General features: G+C 38.1%; 1 long non-coding RNA gene across 1 annotated transcript; it reads right to left on the bottom strand.

Moving 5' to 3' along the window:
- Nucleotides 1–3,899: 3,899 nt before the first annotated feature.
- Nucleotides 3,900–7,584, bottom strand: LOC109364071. Its single transcript, XR_004162233.1, has 2 exons — nucleotides 7,279–7,584; nucleotides 3,900–6,155 (listed from the first exon to the last, which is right to left on the bottom strand). It is a non-coding gene; the product is annotated as an uncharacterized LOC109364071 (long non-coding RNA).
- Nucleotides 7,585–7,806: the final 222 nt, after the last annotated feature.

The raw sequence follows: 7,806 nt of genomic DNA, 5'->3' as shown, positions 1-7,806 counted from the left end.
CTGACGTATGACCAACTGAAGTAACTTCAGCTGTTGCTTTTCAGTGTTCTCTGTGAAGTGAAACACACACAGCCCACTAAATACTCAGCCCCAAACAATGAACACATTCCTCACTCATGCTTACCCTGCTGAAAATTCACAGGTCAGAGAAAAATTATTTTAGTGAAACCAAAAGCAGGAGGAAAAGTGCCTAAACATCCAGTATTGTGTGCTCTTAGGTCACTCCAAAGACAAAACTAATTAAAAACATAGTGGTCACACAGGAAAAAAAAAGCTGTTTTTCACTTTGTATAGTCCCACTTCGGCTGTCCCAGGACTTCACCAGCTTGATGCAATTAAAAGTAAAGGCAGCAGCACGCGGTGGGATGCTTTCACCCAGGAGCCTGGCACAGCAGCTCTGCAGGCAGGGCCAGCACTGGCTGAGTACAGGACCACACCTCTGAAGTCCTGTTCTGCCATGGCCCTGAGTAGGTGCTTTCTGGTCAGACAAGGCGGGAGTGATCCAACTCCATCACTCTTTGAGTAAGTCAGCAGTTTACACAGCTGCTGTGAAAACGTGCAGTTTTTTGAAGCTTTATGCGGGAATGTCCCTCTAGGTTTTCAGAACTGTTAATTTCCCCAAGGAATGAAATTAAAATAAGCACAGACATGGTGCTAGGACACTAACCAATGTCTCATTTTGAATTAGGCACTGGTAGTTTTAAAATGCCAAAGGACTGCGAATCAGGGACAGAAATTTACTGTGTCTGTCCATTAGAGTGATTGTTCTGGAAGCATCCTTCTGGGGAAGGTGGCACGCAGGTGAGTATTTGGCAGATAAATGTGACTGATGCTACTGGGCTGTTAAACTTAGTACTTTACCATGCTTCAATAGAAAGCAGCACATATCCAGGCAATACTTTCATTTGTACAAAATAATTTTTTTCTTTTCAAAAATGCATGGTCTGCATTTCAAAGGCTAACACTTCCCAAGAACATTACTGACTCAGAAAGATAAATATGAAGACACATACTAGTGGTGAAGGGGATACAAGCAATCTGTGTTGTACGTGCAGGTCTTAGAGCCTTTGAGAGTGGCAGAAACTGCATTGTGTGCCACTCCAGCATGGAGTTCTTGCTTTTGAGCTCCTTGACAAACTAAACAGGTGAGACAAAACATATAAACATATTACCAATTAAAGTTAAAAAACAGTGGTTTAAGAATTTTAGGTAACACTTCTACCTGTTACAGGACTTCAGAAACTTAGCTCCACTCTATTTTCAAAGGATAGGTAGAATCCTAATACTATCAATACCACTTAAATGTTAGTCCATACACCTTCCAAAACTGGAGAGTTCATGGCGCTTGTTACAGAGCTTTAGTTTGCTGTTTGAGTATTTTAAAATTCAGATTATGTTGTTTTCTAGCTTTGGCTGTTACATTTTTACATACAGATATGTATATGTATACAACTCATGAAGTTTCATTATGTGACAGAACATGTTAAAGTTATGTTTCAGTCTGAGTTACAAACTTGTAAATGCAAATCATACCAGCATTAAACTTTCTTTTCAGCTTTCAACCCTCTGAAGAAACTATAGGGAGAATGAAAAATTGCTGCGAATTGTTTAGAGTGATAGTTTTGCTCATCAAAGTTTAGTTTTGCAAGATAGCTAGGGAGCTTATCTGAAGAGCGTTTGTAGAAAATGCTTAAAAACAGCAATGTTGAGCCAAACTATACCTATATGTTGATGGAAATCTGCTCTAGATGTGATCTCACAGAAAATCTATAAGAGAATCAGAAACTGAACCTGGAATTTCTGAGTCTGTCTCAGCAAAGTGGGAGCATCAGAGCTGCCTAATGGACTAATGAGAAGAGCTCTTACGGCTCATTCTGGAAAGCAAAAGCAGATAGCGTTCAATAAACTATCCCAGGTTTGAGCTATCTTTTCCCTGTATGCACTGCCATCTCCTAGCAGCTGGTGGTTTGAAGTTCTTCTACATCACAGGCTACAATGAGACAATAATTTCAAGTAAACACTGAAAGATTTACATTCTGTGATGTTGTCTATTCTGCTCTTGGTTCCGTATATTACTGCAGTTTCACACGTTGCTGTGGAGAACAGCAGCAGAATTCTGTCCTGCTTTGAGCGTAAAACACTTCAGTTTCTTTGCCTTAAACAATCTGCCTGAACAACTACTATATTTCTTATATCTGTCATAAATCAACACAAGTTAACAGTGGTTTTTATTGGGTTCTTACCTGGTGAATTATAACTGAGATGCTCAAACTCGTCCCAGTTAGGTATTTTATCTTAACAGAAAAATGAAGAAAGATAATACACGTGGTAAAAAAGAAACCAACGGCTACCTTATGAAGTGTGTCTTTTTTTCTTCTTGATTTTCTACCTCTGTGTGAGCAGCGGAATTTGAATTACAAAGATCAAAAGTAAAAGAGTTTGTCGTCTTCTTAACAACAAGCTACAGAAAAATGTCACGGACTTTGTAACAAACAGAGCAGAATACATCTACATGATAATGTTATCCTGATAGGTGGTAGCTTAAGCTCGTTGTTTGGTGCTTTCACTCTAAGGACGGTCAGATCTCTAAGGAAAAATGTCTAATAAAGCTAAAGCTTCCAGAGATTTTCTTTTAAGCGTGGAAGTCTCAAGCAATTATTTTCATTACAATCCCTTTATCTGGGCTTGCAACTTGGTGATGGTGGAATCAACCTCCAAATTGCCTGTACAGAATGTAATGAGATTTGAGTCAATCAGTACTGCTATGTGATGATTAAGTACATGTTCTTATAATATTCTTCAGAGTTCTTCCTGTTTCCAGAGCTGCAGCTCTCACTGCGTACTAATAGCAGAAATAATGTTCCATGCATTATCTAGCCAATCTACTTTGCCCTCAACAACGGTGCTGGAAAAAAAGCAAGTGTTTATGGTACAGCTGTGATCTTTATTCTGTGTTTCCTCTATTTTTAGAATGTGTTAACATTAATAACAACAGATCCCAGTCTCTTTAGCACACAAAACCCTCAAAAGCTTTGGTAGAAGTGAAGAAGGAAAAAAAGGATTGTTTATTTTTTGTGTTGGTAATTTAAATTAACAACAGTCATTTATTAGGTGCAAGTTTCATGCTAATGATAGGATATCTTTCGTTAGCAGAACCAGAGGGTTGTTTTGTCTACAAATACCTGTGAACTTGGAAATCAAAATGTGCAAAGAACAAAAAAACATGACATGCACAGTGACTAAGTTCAATCAAGTGAAGGAGAAAGAAGAAGCAAGGAGAGTCTGTTCCTCACTTTGAGCTAAAACTCATTTCAATCTTTTTATGATTGGACTTGTTAACAGCAAAGGAAGAAAGTAACGATGGAGCAACATACTGAAATGGAGATTTGTTCAAGAATCATCTTTACGGAATTACAACCAGGCAGAACCAAGAATCCACAGTGCCACTGAAAATCAGGTGAGGGGAATAGTCCTCTCTCCAGCACATTGTAGATGATCCCAGCAGTCCGTTGGAAGACTCAGCTGGTGCTAAGAGCCGTCACTTTATTCCACTCCTTTTTTGGTTAGCCTTTTTTTCCCCCCTTCTTGAAATGGTACAACATTTTGTGAACAGCACATTAGGGCAAAATGTGAATCTCAGGTATGCTAAAAATGACACGTAGGCAGTCAGCTACTGGAAGTCTTCCAGTTGGCTTCAGGCTGAAATCCACATTAATTACGCTGAAATGAATAACCGCTTATAGAATTGCACCGGTGGAAAATTTTCCTTCACTCTTTGTCATATTTTGACTGAAAAACTACAGTTCCAAATGTAAATGTTAAATATTAATATTGAATTTAAATATACATGAAGAGAACTGCTTTACATACTCACACTATGAGTCTAATTTAAGATTTCATTTCAGTGGATTAAGCAACAAGACTGTTTCATTGTACCATTAATCTCAAAATGCAACCAGTTGAGTTTAATTGCCTGCCTAAAAATGGTAGTCTCACTTTCCACTTCTGTCTTTCAAAGCAATTGGATCTTTTGCCGGTGTTTGAAAAACTAAACATATGTACATGACATAATGGGATATAACCTGGCATTCATGTGATACCTGTATCAAGTTTCATCAGACATTCTCAAAGAAGTGTCATCCAACACTGAAATGGAGAGATGTGAAATTGCAGAGATGGAAGAAGTAAAGGATGTTAGTAGAGTCTACTTTATTAGAGAGAATGGAAAAACTGTATTTGTCTTCACCACTGGGCCTCATGTTGATCACAAGTTATCAAGTTACCTAGATAAACAGAAAAGAAACAAACAGTGGAGGAATAAAGACTGAATTGAAAGTACAATAAGGCAAAGATATCTGATGCTCACTTTCAGAGGTGGTGGTAAAAGAGCTCCTAGTAAAATACAATGGTTGATAGGATCCACTGTTACACAGTGACACAGATGGAGTTGAATGTCAGGTTTTTAGGGAAAAAGACTCCTGTCTCCTGGGCTGCCAAAACCACCGACTGTTTGTGTCCCTAAGCTCTTCCATTTTTGCACTCCACCTGTGTTATTTGATGTAATGAAGTTATCACCTCTTCCAGTAAATCAGGCGTTTTATTTCCTCAACTGACCCTGCCTTTAGGATTTGGGATGATGAACAGGATACCAATACTGAAAAATGAAGAAGGAAGCAGAAGGGAGACCGAAGTTAAGACAGAAGATACCTGAGTCTGATAGAGTATCAGTCACTTCAGCATGCATTTTTCTGCTGACTAGACTTGTAATAATTTATTTGTTAGAAGAAAGAGAAGAAGAAAGATAGAAAGTGAACAGAAAGACACCCTTTACAAAGTATGAAGGCAGATAAAGAGGATTATGGAACATAAAAGTATTTTTTTCCACTATTTTCTACCAGTAAAAGCCTGATCTGCCAGTATTCACAAAATGGTGATTTCTTCTCCTTACACACTGTGCTTCTATAAAGTATTCATTTCTCCCACGTTAGCACAGTATCTGTAAATTTATTAAAAACCCTACAAGTGAAAAGTGGTAAAAAACCCAATCAGTAACAGTTGTCTCTCTGAAGAAAATCTGAGTTTACTGGGGAGGAAAAAATAATATAAAAAATGGAAGCAAGAAATCAAAATAAAAATCAATTAGGCAGGCAAATACAAATGGACCATCTTAGCATCTGGATCTCATCATTAACTGCCAAATTTACAATTTTAACTAGTGATTTAGTTTGTTCTTTCTTTTCTCTTCATCATTTCTGTAGCTCAACAGTTTTAGACAGCTGAGCAGTGAGAAATTTTGGTTTTAAACTGTTTGACTTATATCCTGGTTTGTATTTAATTTCTTAAGCATAGAATTCACGGCACAGAGGTTGGGAGAAAGAATAATGGAAAGAAAAGAAAAGCGACCTTCCAAACCTCTCTCTTCTATATGGATTCAAACAGAATTGTGCAGATGTGTTGCGTATGATTTTTCTTTATATTACTAGAACAAAACTACTCAATAAACGTAGCTTTGGAAAACTACTTACTCTCATTAGCAAGGGCATGTCTCTAATGGATTTTGTTCTGATATTCCATAGAAGCACATCACAAGAACAAGTGTAGACCTTCTTGAAACATCTGTGTGGTGTGTGAAAGAAATCAGTGCTGCAGAAATACCAGCAATGCTTATCTGAACATTAGTAATGTTGTAGGAGCAGCCAAGAACATTGAATATGACTCCTGGCACCCTCCCTACCGCAGGAGCACGTAATCCTGCTCCAGAGTAAAGCCACTGCTCAGCTCAGAGAGAGCAGGGCAGAAAGGGACTTTTAAGTTGGCTCCGTTATTTATCAGGCGGATGGCACAGCACCAGAGATGGCTTGGATCATGATGCTCAGGAGGCAGCAGCTTCTGCAGTTTGGGTAAAGGCTGAATCACCCTAAAACTAATAATGCCACCAAAGACTATATGAAGGGCAACTACTAGGAAGTGATGTAGCTTATACCAACTTTCAATTGGCTCCCAGTAACTCTGCCAGATTTCTCCAGTCAAGCGTGCTGTGTTAAAGCAGTCCTTTCATCCCAAACTGATTATTGAGTTGAGTGCTGTCTCTTTCAGTTGAATCCCAGATGTAAGGATATCTTTTGTCATCTTCTGGCAAGAAGTAGCAGAAAACACTGTGGAAATATCATGGAAAGAACTGCTTACTTGGATGTCATTCCTACTTACAATCAGAAACAGAAGTGCTGAAACCTCATGAAAAAGGGAAAAAGAAAACCCAGACAAACCAATTTGGCAAAGTTTCAAATTTCTGTCTTTTGCTGAACTGAAGACAACCTTTTGAATTCCTTGTAGTTTTTGGCCTGCAGTGCCATAACCTAGAGAGTCTGTCAGTGCTGGGAGTCTTCAGGAAGCCAGATATACTGCTGATGTATTTCTTACTCTCCATAGAACAGTCAGTGCATAAAAAGAAGAGTTTTGCTTTGCAGTTTGGACTTTGTAGGAATCTCCCGCTATGCAATAAGTCAGTGGCCTGTCTGATGTTAGTCTCTGCATGATATTGACCAACCCTTGAGGAACACAATTGTTAAGAGTCTGAAACTTTATACTCTGCAGGGATAAAAACCTGATGACACATGACACACGTAACATGACTGGATGCAAATAACTACACAAAATTAAATTTACACAAAGCCATTATGTCTTTTAAAAGTCTAGATCATTTATCATGTGGATCATTTTATCATATCATAGACAAGTGTTTATAGCTGGATTTTATTTTTCAGTTGCATACTGAATCTTTCTGGGGAAAAGAAACAAAAGAAGTGACAAAGTACCAGAAACTTATTAGTCAGATATTTTTCTTCCATTTCTTTTCCTTACTTCTTCCTTCCCTTCCTCACTTCTCATTAATCATCCTAAAATACATGTTTGAGTAACGCAACATAATGTATTAGGTTTCTCTCATGACCAAACAACAGAAAAATTAAGGCCTAATTCAATTAATGCCATGCTGTACCACCTTTCTGTTCTCTCTAACTAAAGCTTGTGCTCCTGATAGGTTTCTGTCTGAACAGGGGTGCTGCACAGTGAAATTTCAGATTACCCATCCAGTGGTAGCACCAACGTCTTTATACTGACCTGCTTACAAAATTCCATCATTCAGCAGAGAGCAACTTCCACTTCTGAATTTATAGCTGAGTAAAAAAAATACACACAATACAAAAATATTTTTTCTCAAGCCAGACCATTCTGAAAAATTCGAGTTGCATTTTTTAAAACTATGTTATGCTTACTCACCAAACCAATAAGTTTAATTCTTTTTCCAAGATGGATGTTGACTGCAGTCACTGGACCGTCACTCACTGTGCAGGTTAGGGACTATATAATTCTGGTAATCACCTCAGAAGAGGAATGAGCTTTCAGTTGAGTGGTGAAATGCCCATTTACAGAAAGTGTATCACAGGTTTTTGATCTTCCTCCTTATCACTCAAATGGTGTTAGACATGTTTCCATTTAGCCATGTCAGGAGTGCGGTTATCAGCCCACTAACAACTAAGAAAATAAAAAATGACAGAGAAGCTCTCAGAATCCTCCATTGCTTATAAAGGCACACCTGTGCAGTGCTTGCTAAAACCACATCCACTCACACAAGCTATGCCATGTGAGGCTGGTTTAAGCAGATTAAACAACATTACCTCAAATGTAATTAATTGATGATTTTAAAGAAGGAAAGATTTAGAGAGCAGATCCCCAAATGTGCTAAAAAGTGTCAATATGCCAGAAGTTACTTCTGCACCGTATTAATTTCAAATGACTGTTTTTAAA

The sequence above is a fragment of the Meleagris gallopavo genome, chromosome Z (genome assembly GCF_000146605.3).
Source record: "Meleagris gallopavo isolate NT-WF06-2002-E0010 breed Aviagen turkey brand Nicholas breeding stock chromosome Z, Turkey_5.1, whole genome shotgun sequence".
Taxonomy (NCBI): Eukaryota; Metazoa; Chordata; class Aves; order Galliformes; family Phasianidae; genus Meleagris; species Meleagris gallopavo.
The sequence above is the reverse complement of the archived record's forward strand: the minus strand, read 5'-3'. Positions and strand labels throughout refer to the sequence as shown.